We start from the raw sequence: 12,332 nt of genomic DNA, 5'->3' as shown, positions 1-12,332 counted from the left end.
CCAACACGAACATTATTGTTTTTGCACTTTTTGGCTTCTTATGAAATAACTTTTTTAAATAGATTCAATCTTGCACGTGGAAAGTTTAAGTGTGGGCTTTAGTTGATATAACACTCCCGTCAGGGGTTGCATTCTACAGCGGGGGTGCAGGAGGCGGGATTACTGCGAGCCTCAGCCAGTGCGTCTTTTGCAGCAGTTTTATGATCGCTCAGCACAAGAAATACATTACACACATACAGTTGTTGACAAAATACACTGTACATTATATACCTCAGCTAACTAAACTATGGAAATGTATAATATAATTCATATAGCAATACGGTCTCACTGCACAGCAGGCCAGCAGTTAGCCGAGTCCGCAATCCATGTTGAGGCACTGAGTGACGTGCCTCAACCGTCTCTTCTCAGTATTTGAACGGCAAATGTGAAAATTCAGTGATTTTAAATAAAAATAATCTAAAACTGGTGAAGTTAAATGGAAAATAACTTTATAGTATAATCACTGGATACATATAACAATTTAAAATTTGTTTTTTCTTTTTACAGTTTTTTTCTTTTCTTGATGGCAGGTGAGGCGGGGCCTCACCTGCCTCTAGTGACCGCACGTCACTGATATGACGATAATACTGGCATGCAATATGACCCCACACCGTCTGGCTGCTCACCTTATCATCTGTTCAGGCTACATGTCATCCAAAAATCTACAGGATGCACCCGTATAAGTTGTTCCTATCGAAGCGTCCCAGGGTTTGTGTCATGGTGACACTGTGTTGTTGTTCTTTGAAACCTACGTGACAGATGGTCACCACAACATTATGGCTGCAGGTGAGTAGCATGCCTGCCATCACTAGCTTCAAGAGATGGGGTGAGGTTGTGTTTTATCAACAACACCAGCTGCACTGCAAAAAGTCAGTGTTCAAAAAAAAGAAAAAAAAATACAAAAATGAGGGGTATTTTATTTGAACTAAGCAAAATTATCTGCCAATAGAACAAGAAAATTTGGCTTGTCAAGACTTTCCAAAACAAGTAAAATTAGCGAACCTCAAAGAACCCAAAAACACCTTAAAGGAGAACATTATCACAATTTCAGAAGGGTTAAAACCATTAAAAATCAGTTCCCAGTGGCTTATTTTATTTTTCAAAGTGTTTTTCAAAATTTTACCCATCCTTAAAAAAAGCTTCAAAGTGCCTGATTTTAACCATCGTTATATACACCCGTCCATTTTCCTGTGACGTCACATAGTGAAGCCAACACAAACAAACATGGCGCATAGAACAGCAAGCTATAGCGACATTAGCTCGGATTCAGACTCGGATTTCAGCGGCTTAAGCGATTCAACAGATTACGCATGTATTGAAACGGATGGTTGTAGTGTGGAGGCAGGTACCGAAAATGAAATTGAAGAAGAAACTGAAGCTATTGAGCCATATCGGTTTGAACCGTATGCAAGCGAAACCGACGAAAACGACACGACAGCCAGCGACACGGGAGAAAGCGAGGACGAATTCGGCGATCGCCTTCTAACCAACGATTGGTATGTGTTTGTTTGGCATTAAAGGAAACTAACAACTATGAACTAGGTTTACAGCATATGAAATACATTTGGCAACAACATGCACTTTGAGAGTGCAGACAGCCCAATTTTCATCAATTAATATATTCTGTAGACATACCCTCATCCGTGCTCTTTTCCTGAAAGCTGATCTGTCCAGTTTTGGAGTTGATGTCAGCAGGCCAGGGAAGCTAGGGTCGATATTCTTCTCTTGATCATCTTCGGTGGCATAAGGGACGGTGTGAGCCAAGACATCCAGGGGGTTTAGCTCGCTCGTCTGCGGGAACAAACTGCCGCCATTGCTTGCCGTGCTACCGAGCTCTTTGTCCCTGAATTGCTCACACACTGTGGCAGATTCAATGGGGGTCTGGCGGCAGATTTCTTTGACTTTATGGTTGGAAATGCATCTGCTTTGAGTGTCGCAGGATATCCACACATTCTTGCCATCTCTGTCGTAGCATAGCTTTCGTCGGTAAAGTGTGCCGAACAAACGTCCAATTTCTTGCCACTTTGGCATCTTTGGGCCACTGGTGCAACTTGAATCCGTCCCTGTTCGTGTTGTTACACCCTCCGACAACACACCGACGAGGCATGATGTCTCCAAGGTACGGAAAACAGTCGAAAAAACGGATAATAACAGAGCTGATTTGACTCGGTGTTTGAGAAAATGGCGGATTGCTTCCCGATGTGACGTCACGTTGTGACGTCATCGCTCCGAGAGCGAACATTAGAAAGGCGTTTAATTTGCCAAAATTCACCCATTTAGAATTCGGAAATCGGTTAAAAAAATATATGGTCTTTTTTCTGCAACATCAAGGTATATATTGACGCTTACATAGGTCTGGTGATAATGTTCCCCTTTAAAATAAGTATATTCTCACTAATAACAAGTGCACTTTTCTTGTTAGAAAAAAAAAAGACCTTTTTGCTCAATATGTTGAAAAATATTCTTAAATGAAGTAAATGCTAGTGCCATTATCTTGACATAATGATATGCGCTCGGCATTACATTTCTTGAAACCAGCAAACTTATACTAAAAACAAATTTATTGTTCTAAATGGAAAGGCAAGCACTTGTTACTCTCAGGGTCTACTAGCCGCTCAGGCAAATCATATTGTCTAAAAATGCATTTTTCCATGGATAACATGACATCATCGCACCAAGTGCGTGCTCTTTCAGTCAATTAGTGCGCATATATACAGCCCGGCCCCCGACCAAAATGTTTTTAATTTTAATTCTGAAGAATTTATCTGAATGTGCATGAACTATTTCTGTTCAAAATTGTTAGAAATGTTAAATGTTTCAATATTAACTGTCAGTTTACTGTACTGTGCCAACTGTACTACTATATGAGTACGTGTTTTCTATTGTTTCATTGAAAATAAAACAGCAAAGTCCATTTTGCTGTCATCTGTTTTAATTATGAGACACAATTGTGTATTTCATGCTTGAAATAAGAAAGTATTACTTTAAAAAAGTAGTTTTATACTTGTGAGTGTTGATGACACAGCTTTGCAACAGTTGATATTCTAGTTTCAAGCATGTTTTACTCAATATAGGTCATCAAATCTCAGCAACAAGCTGTAATATCTTACTGAGATCATTTAGGACCAAAACACTTAAAACAAGTAAAACACTCTAACATAAAATCTGCTTAGTGAGAAGAATGATCTTATCAGACAGAAAATAAGAAAATATCACCCTTATTTGATATATTAAATTTTACTTAGATTTCAGTTTTTGCAGTGTGTCAAACACTCAAGACGTACAAAGGTCTTGTCTCAGTCCGTTTTATGCAAAACTTGACACAGCGATGCAAATTATGCTTTATCAACACTTAACCGAGCAGGAAGGCACCCAAAAACGATCACGTTAGCTTTCGTAACACCCAACAGTTGATTGAACAAGTTTGGACAGATAAAACAACAGTGTGCATGCAATAGATGGATTTTTTAGTGGTTCTCAAACTTTTTTCACCGAGTACCACCTCATAAAACACTTGGCTATCCAAATACCACCAAAATAACCAACATTAAAATACAACGTACGTAACGTATGTAGCGGGTATTTGGGATACTCTAATATATGTATATTAGTGTGTTATTAGCACTAATAGGACAGGATAAAATAGGAGACTAGGTATAAAACTAATAAGGACAAAAACACTGGCTAGTGGGGAACAGAAGATCTAAATTTGGCTGCAGGAGCTGGTGGTCAGTAATAATTACACAGAAACAGAAAATTAAGTTTGGTGCAGGTATCATGTATTGTGAAGAGTGTAGAACAAAATATTTACCACACAAATAATGCATACGTTTATAATTTTTTTTCAGAACTCTTACAAAAAAGTGGGACCACAAAAATTTATGGTAGGGCCCCATTTTTATGACTTGATGGGGTCCCTGGGACCCCATTTTGAAAATTCCTAGCGCCAACACCGCTGTCAACAGAGGAGAAAAAATGCTTTATTCAAATAACTATATTATTTATAAAGCAAGTTTGAGTATCATTGGCAAATTTTCACCTAGTCCCGTCCTTGGCACGCATATATGTGTCCTCTTTTTGGGATTTCACAATATGGTCACCTAGTTTAGGCCATAGTATGACTTAGATCACAACCACGTTCATTACTGCTTGTTGACTGCGGGCTGCTGCCAGGATGTGTGCATCCGTCTGTTAAGTGGCTCTGTTGCAAGTTGTGGCAGCCCTGTGAATTGATTGCTATAAACGACATTAATAAGACATGGCGGCCAGCTCCACTTTCAGAAAGACACCTGATGCTTTTCTTTCACCTGCACGGAGGCGAGCAGGAAGGAATCGGCCGAGAAGGGATTGGCAGCGGAGCCAACGCTGGCGTCATTTGCACTCGATGGCATGGGCGCATGTTGACATCACACTGTTTTTAAAAAGGTGTGCTCACACTAGACTGGTGTAGTGAACTGTTTGACCACTTTATGTCATATTCAACATAGTGACGTGTGTGTGCGAGGAATTGTGTGACATCTAAGTGTTTGCTCCGCCAGGTTGGGAGATAAGACATCTGGCAATGTGATCTTGATAGCAACACACTCATTTAACTGTAATGGTTACCTGGAGGCTATTCAGCTGGTAAATAGGTCAGCGAGCACACTGGCACGCTAATGTGCCAGTTTGGAAACAACACAACCACATAAGCACAGCTCTTTTGGGTGTGAAATGAGAACACATTTATCATTAATAATTGTTCATTTTCTATTTTTATACAAGCATGATTATGACGTTCACGTTTGAAAATAAGTACCAAACTTAAAGTAATACAATTTCAGATTTCAAAGTTTTGCCATCAATTTTGCAATGTAATCATCATCATCATCCATCTTCTTCCACTTATCCGAGGTCGGGTCGCGGGGGCAGCAGCCTAAGCAGGGAAGCCCAGACTTTCCTCTCCCCAGCTACATCGTCCAGCTCTTCCCGAGGGATCCTGAGGCGTTCCCAGGCCAGCCAGGAGACATAGTCTTCCCAACGTGTCCTGGGTCTTCCCCGTGACCTCCTACCGGTCGGACGTGCCTTAAACACCTCCCTAGGGAGGCGTTCGGGTGGCATCCTGACCAGATGCCAGAACCACCTCATCTGGCTCCTCTCGATGCGTAGGAGCAGCGGCTTTACTTTGAGTTCCCCCCGGATGACAGAGCTTCTCACCCTATCTCTAAGGGAGAGACCCGCCACCCGGCGGAGGAAACTCATTTGGGCCGCTTGTACCCGTGATCTCGTCTTTTCGGTCATATTCCAAAGCTCATGACCATAGGTGAAGTGAATTACATTCATATAGCGCTTTTCTCTAGTGACTCAAAGCGCTTTCCATAGTGAAACCCAATATCTAAGTTACATTTAAACCAGTGTAGGTGGCACTGGGAGCAGGTGGGTAAAGTGTTTTGCCCAAGGACACAACGGCAGTAACTAGGATGGCGGATGCGGGGATCGAACCTGCAACCCTCAAGTTGCTGGCACGGCCGCTCTACCTACCGAGCTATACCGATCGACCGGTAATTTGAGAGCCTTGCCTTCCGGCTCCGCTCCTTCTTCACCACAACGGATCGATACAGCGTCCGCATTACTGAAGACGCCGCACCGATCCGCCTGTCGATCTCACGATCCACTCTTCCCTCACTCGTGAACAAGACTCCGAGGTACTTGAACTCCTCCACTTGGGAAAGGGTCTCCTCCACAACCCGGAGATGACACTCCACCCTTTTACGGGCGAGAACCATGGACTCGGACTTGGAGGTGCTGATTCTCATCCCAGTCGCTTCACACTCGGCTGCAAACCGACCCAGTGAGAGCTGAAGATCCTGGCCAGATGAAGCCATCAGGACCACATCATCTGCAAAAAGCAGAGACCTAATCCTGCAGATCCCCTCAACGCCTTGACTGCACCTAGAAATTCTGTCCATAAAAGTTATGAACAGAATGGGTGACAAAGGGCAGCCTTGGCGGAGTCCAACCCTCACTGGAAACGTGTCCGACTTACTACCGGCAATGCGGACCAAGCTCTGACACTGATCATACAGGGAGCGGACCGCCACAATCAGACAGTCCGATACCCCATACTCTCTGAGCACTCAACACAGGCCTTCCCGAGGGACACGGTCGAATACCTTCTCCAAGTCCACAAAGTACATGTAGACTGGTTGGGCAAACTCCCATGCACCCTCAAGGACCCTGCCGAGAGTATAGAGCTGGTCCACAGTTCCACGACCAGGACGAAAACCACACTGTTCCTCCTGAATCCGAGGTTCGACTATCCGGCGTAGCCTCCTCTCCAGTACACCTGAATAGACCTTACAGGGAAGGCTGAGGAGTGTGATCCCACGATAGTTAGAACACACCCTCCGGTTCCCCTTCTTAATTTATTTAATCAGCATCTCCGTTTTATTAGCGTTGAGTTGCAAAAAGTTAGCGGACATCCATTGTTTGATTTTACTTAGACACGCCTCCAGAGGTGACTACAATCTGGCGTGTTGGTCAGCTTTAGGGGTATGTAGAGTTGGGTGTCATTAGCATAACAGTGAAAGCTAACGCCGTTTGTGTGTATGATGCCACCTAGCAGCAGCATGTAGATGCTGAAGAGTGGAGGGCCAAGAACCAAACCCTGTGGAATGTTTCCCTGTCCCACGTTACCTTAACATACTCCAAGGTCACTACATCCTGTCAGTAAGATAGGAGTTAAACCAATAAAAGACTAAGTCTTACATACCAATACGTGTTTTAATACGCGTCAATATAATGTTATGATTAACGGTATCGAGAGCAGACCTGAGATCAAGTAGCGGAAACATGGATGATGCATCAGCATCCACAGTTAGCAATAGATCATTAGTCACTTTTGCGAGGGCTGTCTTTGCTGGTTTCTTCCAAAAAAACAGACCGAAAAGGTTCACAGAGATTGTTAGATGCTAAGTGTTCATTTAGCTGTTTTGCAACGATATTTCAGAGAATTTTAGAGATAAAAGGAAGGTGGGACATAGTTCACCATAAAGTCAGAATCGAGGTTCGGTCTTTTCAGTAGAGGGTGAATAATCGCTGATTTGAATGCTAGGGGAACAGTACCAGAGGAAAGTGATACGTTCATGATATTTAGCACTGATGGTCCTAATATTAAAAACAGCTCCTTGATACGTCTCCGAGAAAGTGGGTCAAGCAAACATGTTGTTATTAGTTGCAGGAGTTCCTCTAATGTTATTTCTTCAAAAAAAGACTATTTTGGAGCTCAATATCCGTCGTACATACTGTCACGTTCAAACACTGAGGACATCTATTAAACAAGAAAAAAGGCAAGGAATCAAACAGAGACAGAATTCAATTCGGACTCAATTGAGGAGAGACATGGCCACTGCACTCTCTGTACAGTCCTGCACCACGCTCTGACGAAGAAGGTTTTCGTCTCCTCTTTTATTCAGATGTTCAATGTTCACGCACCAACACATGTCACAGCAGGAATGGGAAGTATGTAAAACAGTCATTGTTTTCGGTCGCTTTGAAGACCAAGAAGAGGATTTCTCGGGCTTGGGCTCTTCCTGGATCCAGCTGGGGCAGGTGTTGGAGGACAATGGATAACCCCTCCCGTCTCCTGACCACAGCAACTTCAAGAGGGCAGCGGGTCGTAAATAGCGTTGACCTCGGTTACCAAATAGTTGGAAGAGAGTTTGTGAAATACTTCGAAGAGAGTTTGTGAAATACTTCAGAGAGAGTTCGTTTAACACTTCAAAGAGAGTTCCTCTGGAAGTTGAGCAGATCCTGCCATCTGTCCGTGTTGAAATCACAGTGGAGTTTCACGAGCCTTCTTCCTCTTGTTAGGCCTCGAAAGACAGCATTTATAATACAACGTTTCTTTTGTGATAACTTACAAACAATTATTCCAACACATACATTCCTATCTGCGTCAATAGAACCCAATTGGAGCTGGGAAGCGCTATCTTTAATCTCCTTTCTAATGAGTTCAATTGTCGTCCTTAGTCCGTGTGTTGCTTCTATTTGTAGATGGATGTAAAAAGCGACCAAGCAACTAAAAAAAACTGTTATGTAGCGTCCTCCTTGTTAGTGTGTACTGATGTTGAAGACAATAGACACTTCAATGCACATGTACTATATCACTATATCGATGATTAAATGTTTTATAATGCCGCACACGCACGTTTGTGCGCTATAGGCACTTACACATGCAAAAGGGCTTCCTTGACTCGTTAGTGTGTGCTGATTTTAGAAATAATGTACACTTCATAGTGAGTACCTTAAATGATTTATGTTTATTACATAGATTAGGGCGAACGTTAAGGTTTTCATTAGATTTTAGTGCAACCCCTCAGCCCCCTTTAAAGGGGAACATTATCACATTTTCATAATGGTTAAAACCATTAAAAATCAGTTCCCAGTGGCTTATTATATTTTTCGACGTTTTCTTCAAAATTTTACCCATCACGCAATATCCCTAAAAAAAGCTTCAAAGTGCCTGATTTTAACCATCGTTATAAACACCCGTCCATTTTCCTGTGACGTCACATAGTGATGCCAATACAAACAAACATGGCGGAAAGAACAGCAAGCTATAGCGACATTAGCTCGGATTCAGACTCGGATTTCAGCGGCTTAAGCGATTCAACAGATTACGCATGTATTGAAACGGATGGTTGTAGTGTAGAGGCAGGTAGCGAAAAACGAAATTGAAGAAGAAAATGAAGCTATTGAGCCATATCGGTTTGAACCGTATGCAAGCGAAACCGACGAAAACGACACGACAGCCAGCGACACGGGAGAAAACGAGGACGAATTCGGCGATCGCCTTCTAACCAACGATTGGTATGTGTTTGTTTGGCATTAAAGGAAACTAACAACTATGAACTAGGTTTACAGCATATGAAATACATTTGGCAACAACATGCACTTTGAGAGTGCAGACAGCCCAATTTTCATCAATTAATATATTCTGTAGACATACCCTCATGTCAGCAGGCCAGGGAAGCTAGGGTCGATATTCTTCTCTTGATCATCTTAGGTGGCATAAGGGACGGTGTGAGCCAAGACATCCAGGGGGTTTAGCTCGCTCGTCTGCGGGAACAAACTGCCGCCATTGCTTGCCGTGCTACCGAGGCCCTTTGTCCCTGAATTGCTCACACACTCCGGCAGATTCAATGGGGGTCTGGCGGCAGATTTCGTTGACTTTATCGTTGGAAATGCATCTGCTTTGAGTGTCGCAGGATATCCACACATTCTTGCCATCTCTGTCGTAGCATAGCTTTCGTCGGTAAAGTGTGCGGAACAAACGTCCAATTTCTTGCCACTTTGGCATCTTTGGGCCACTGGTGCAACTTGAATCCGTCCCTGTTCGTGTTGTTACACCCTCCGACAACACACCGACGAGGCATGATGTCTCCAAGGTACGGAAAACAGTCGGAAAAACGGAAAATAACAGAGCTGATTTGACTCGGTGTTTGAGAAAATGGCGGATTGCTTCCCGATGTGACGTCATCGCTCCGAGAGCGAATATTAGAAAGGCGTTTAATTCGCCAAAATTCACCCATTTAGAGTTCGGAAATCGGTTAAAAAAAATATATGGTCTTTTTTCTGCAACATCAAGGTATATATTGACGCTTACATAGGTCTGGTGATAATGTTCCCCTTTAACCTGGGTTCGATGGAACCCTAGGGGTTCGGTGAGTCGGCCTCAGGGGTTTGGCGGAGGTCAAGACACACCCGATTCATTGTGTAAATAAAAACTTCTCCCTATCGGCGTATTATGAATACGCCCCAAACGATGTTCCCTCCAATTTTCCATCTGATTTGCATGTGTGTAATTTGTTGTGAGTTTATGCACTGTGTTGGTTTTGTTCTTTGAACAAGGTGATGTTCATGCACGCTTCATTTTGTGTACCAGTAAAAAAACATATAACTTTGTCTTGAATTTGAAAAAATAAATAAATAAATAAAATAATTCACTAAAGAAGGGTTCGGTGAATGCGCATATGAAACTGGTGGGGTTCGGTACCTCCAACAAGGTTAAGAACCACTGTCCTATATGGACCTCAGGAAGACTAGCAGTCACCTTGGCGTCAGCTATTGGGGATTCATTCAATAAACAATAAACAACAATAAGGCCACTAAATATAAACCAAATGTTATGTCACTAACAGTGTTTGTACAAACCCCGTTTCCATATGAGTTGGGAAATTGTGTTAGATGTAAATATAAACGGAATACAATGATTTGCGAATCATTTTCAAGCCATATTCAGTTGAATATGCTACAAAGACAACATATTTGATGTTCAAACTGATAAACTTTTTTTTTTTTGTATTCACTAACTTTATAATTTGATGCCAGCAACACGTGACAAAGAAGTTGGGAAAGGTGGCAATAAATACTGATAAAGTTGAGGAATGCTCATCAAACACTTATTTGCAACATCCCACAGGTGTGCAGGCTAATTGGGAACAGGTGGGTGCCATGATTGGGTATTAAAACAGCTTCCCAACAAATGCTCAGTCTTTCACAAGAAAGGATGGGGCGAGGTACACCCCTTTGTCCACAACTGCGTGAGCAAATAGTCAAACAGTTTAAGAACAACGTTTCTCAAAGTGCAATTGCAAGAAATTTAGGGATTTCAACATCTACGGTCCATAATATCATCAAAAGGTTCAGAGAATCTGGAGAAATCACTCCACGTAAGCGGCATGGCCGGTAACAAACATTGAATGACCGTGACCTTCGATCTCTCAGACGGCACTGTATCAAAAACCGACATCAATCTCTAAAGGATATCACCACATGGGCTCAGGAACACTTCAGAAAACCACTGTCACTAAATACAGTTGGTCGCTACATCTGTAAGTGCAAGTTAAAGCTCTACTATGCAAAGCGAAAGCCATTTATCAACAACATCCAGAAACACCGCCGGCTTCGCTGTGCCCGAGATCATCTAAGATGAACTCATGCAAAGTGGAAAAGTGTTCTGTGGTCTGACGAGTCCACATTTCAAATTGTTTTTGGAAATATTCGACATCGTGTCATCCGCACCAAAGGGGAAGCGAACCATCCAGACTGTTATCGACGCAAAGTTCAAAAGCCAGCATCTGTGATGGTATGGGGGTGCATTAGTGCCCAAGGTATGGGTAACTTACACATCTGTGAAGGCACCATTAATGCTGAAAGGTACATACAGGTTTTGGAACAACATATGCTGCCATCTAAGCGCCGTCTTTTTCATGGACGCCCCTGCTTATTTCAGCAAGACAATACCAAGCCACATTCAGCACGTGTTACAACAGCGTGGCTTCGTAAAAAAAGAGTGCGGGTACTTTCCTGGCCCGCCTGCAGTCCTGACCTGTCTCCCATCGAAAATGTGTGGCGCATTATGAAGCGTAAAATATGACAGCGGAGACCCCGGACTGTTGAACGACTGAAGCTCTACAAAAAACAAGAATCCTACTTTCAAAGCTTCAACAATTCGTTTCCTCAGTTCCCAATCGTTTATTGAGGGTTGTTAAAAGAACACAGTGGTGAACATGCCCTTTCCCAACTACGTTGGCACGTGTTGCAGCCATGAAATTCTAAGTTAATTATTATTTGCAAAAAAAAAATAAAGTTTATGAGTTTGAACATCAAATATGTTGTCTTTGTAGCATATTCAACTGAATATGGGTTGAAAATGATTTGCACATCATTGTATTTCGTTTATATTTACATCTAACACAATTTCCCTACTCATATGGAAACGGGGTTTGTAATATGTGACCTTTTTTATGGCCCTTATGATCAATAGATGGCCGCTAACTAGGGCATTACAAAACAAGCTGAAGTAGACTTGGCACTTTGTTATTGCCATTAATATGTACATGTGATGATAACAATGAGGATCTTTGCACGGTTTTGTTACCTGTGAATGTGCTTTAAAACCCTTTGAATGCTTTAATGGAGTACTAATGTAGGCATGGCCAACATGAGATATAAAGTGAAAGAGCACGTCAGGTTACACCCCTCTTTGATAGCACTTTCAATAATTAACTTCTCAGATATGCATTTCACAACTCCTTTTGGGAGTCAATGTTTGGTAGAAAATACATTTTTAAGGTGTTTTTTTTTTGGTAATTAGTTAATCCCACACTGCTGCAAAGTCATCTTTTTTTTTTAAACATGTGACGTTCCAATATAATTATTCTCTTTCTTTATTAAGGGTAATAATATAAAATAAATATACAAGGATTGGGTGTTCTTCCTTATTGCCCTGCTGGTCTTTTCAGCACACACAC

The 12,332-nt window shown here is 42.2% G+C and overlaps 1 protein-coding gene across 2 annotated transcripts in view; it reads left to right on the top strand.

Moving 5' to 3' along the window:
• eps8l2 (EPS8 signaling adaptor L2) overlaps window positions 1-12,332 on the top strand; it is a 142,279-nt gene that overhangs the window by 72,955 nt on the left and 56,992 nt on the right. The window lies entirely within an intron of this gene.

Source organism: Nerophis lumbriciformis, linkage group LG10, assembly GCF_033978685.3.
Source record: "Nerophis lumbriciformis linkage group LG10, RoL_Nlum_v2.1, whole genome shotgun sequence".
NCBI classification, from domain to species: domain Eukaryota; kingdom Metazoa; phylum Chordata; class Actinopteri; order Syngnathiformes; family Syngnathidae; genus Nerophis; species Nerophis lumbriciformis.
The sequence above is the reverse complement of the archived record's forward strand: the minus strand, read 5'-3'. Positions and strand labels throughout refer to the sequence as shown.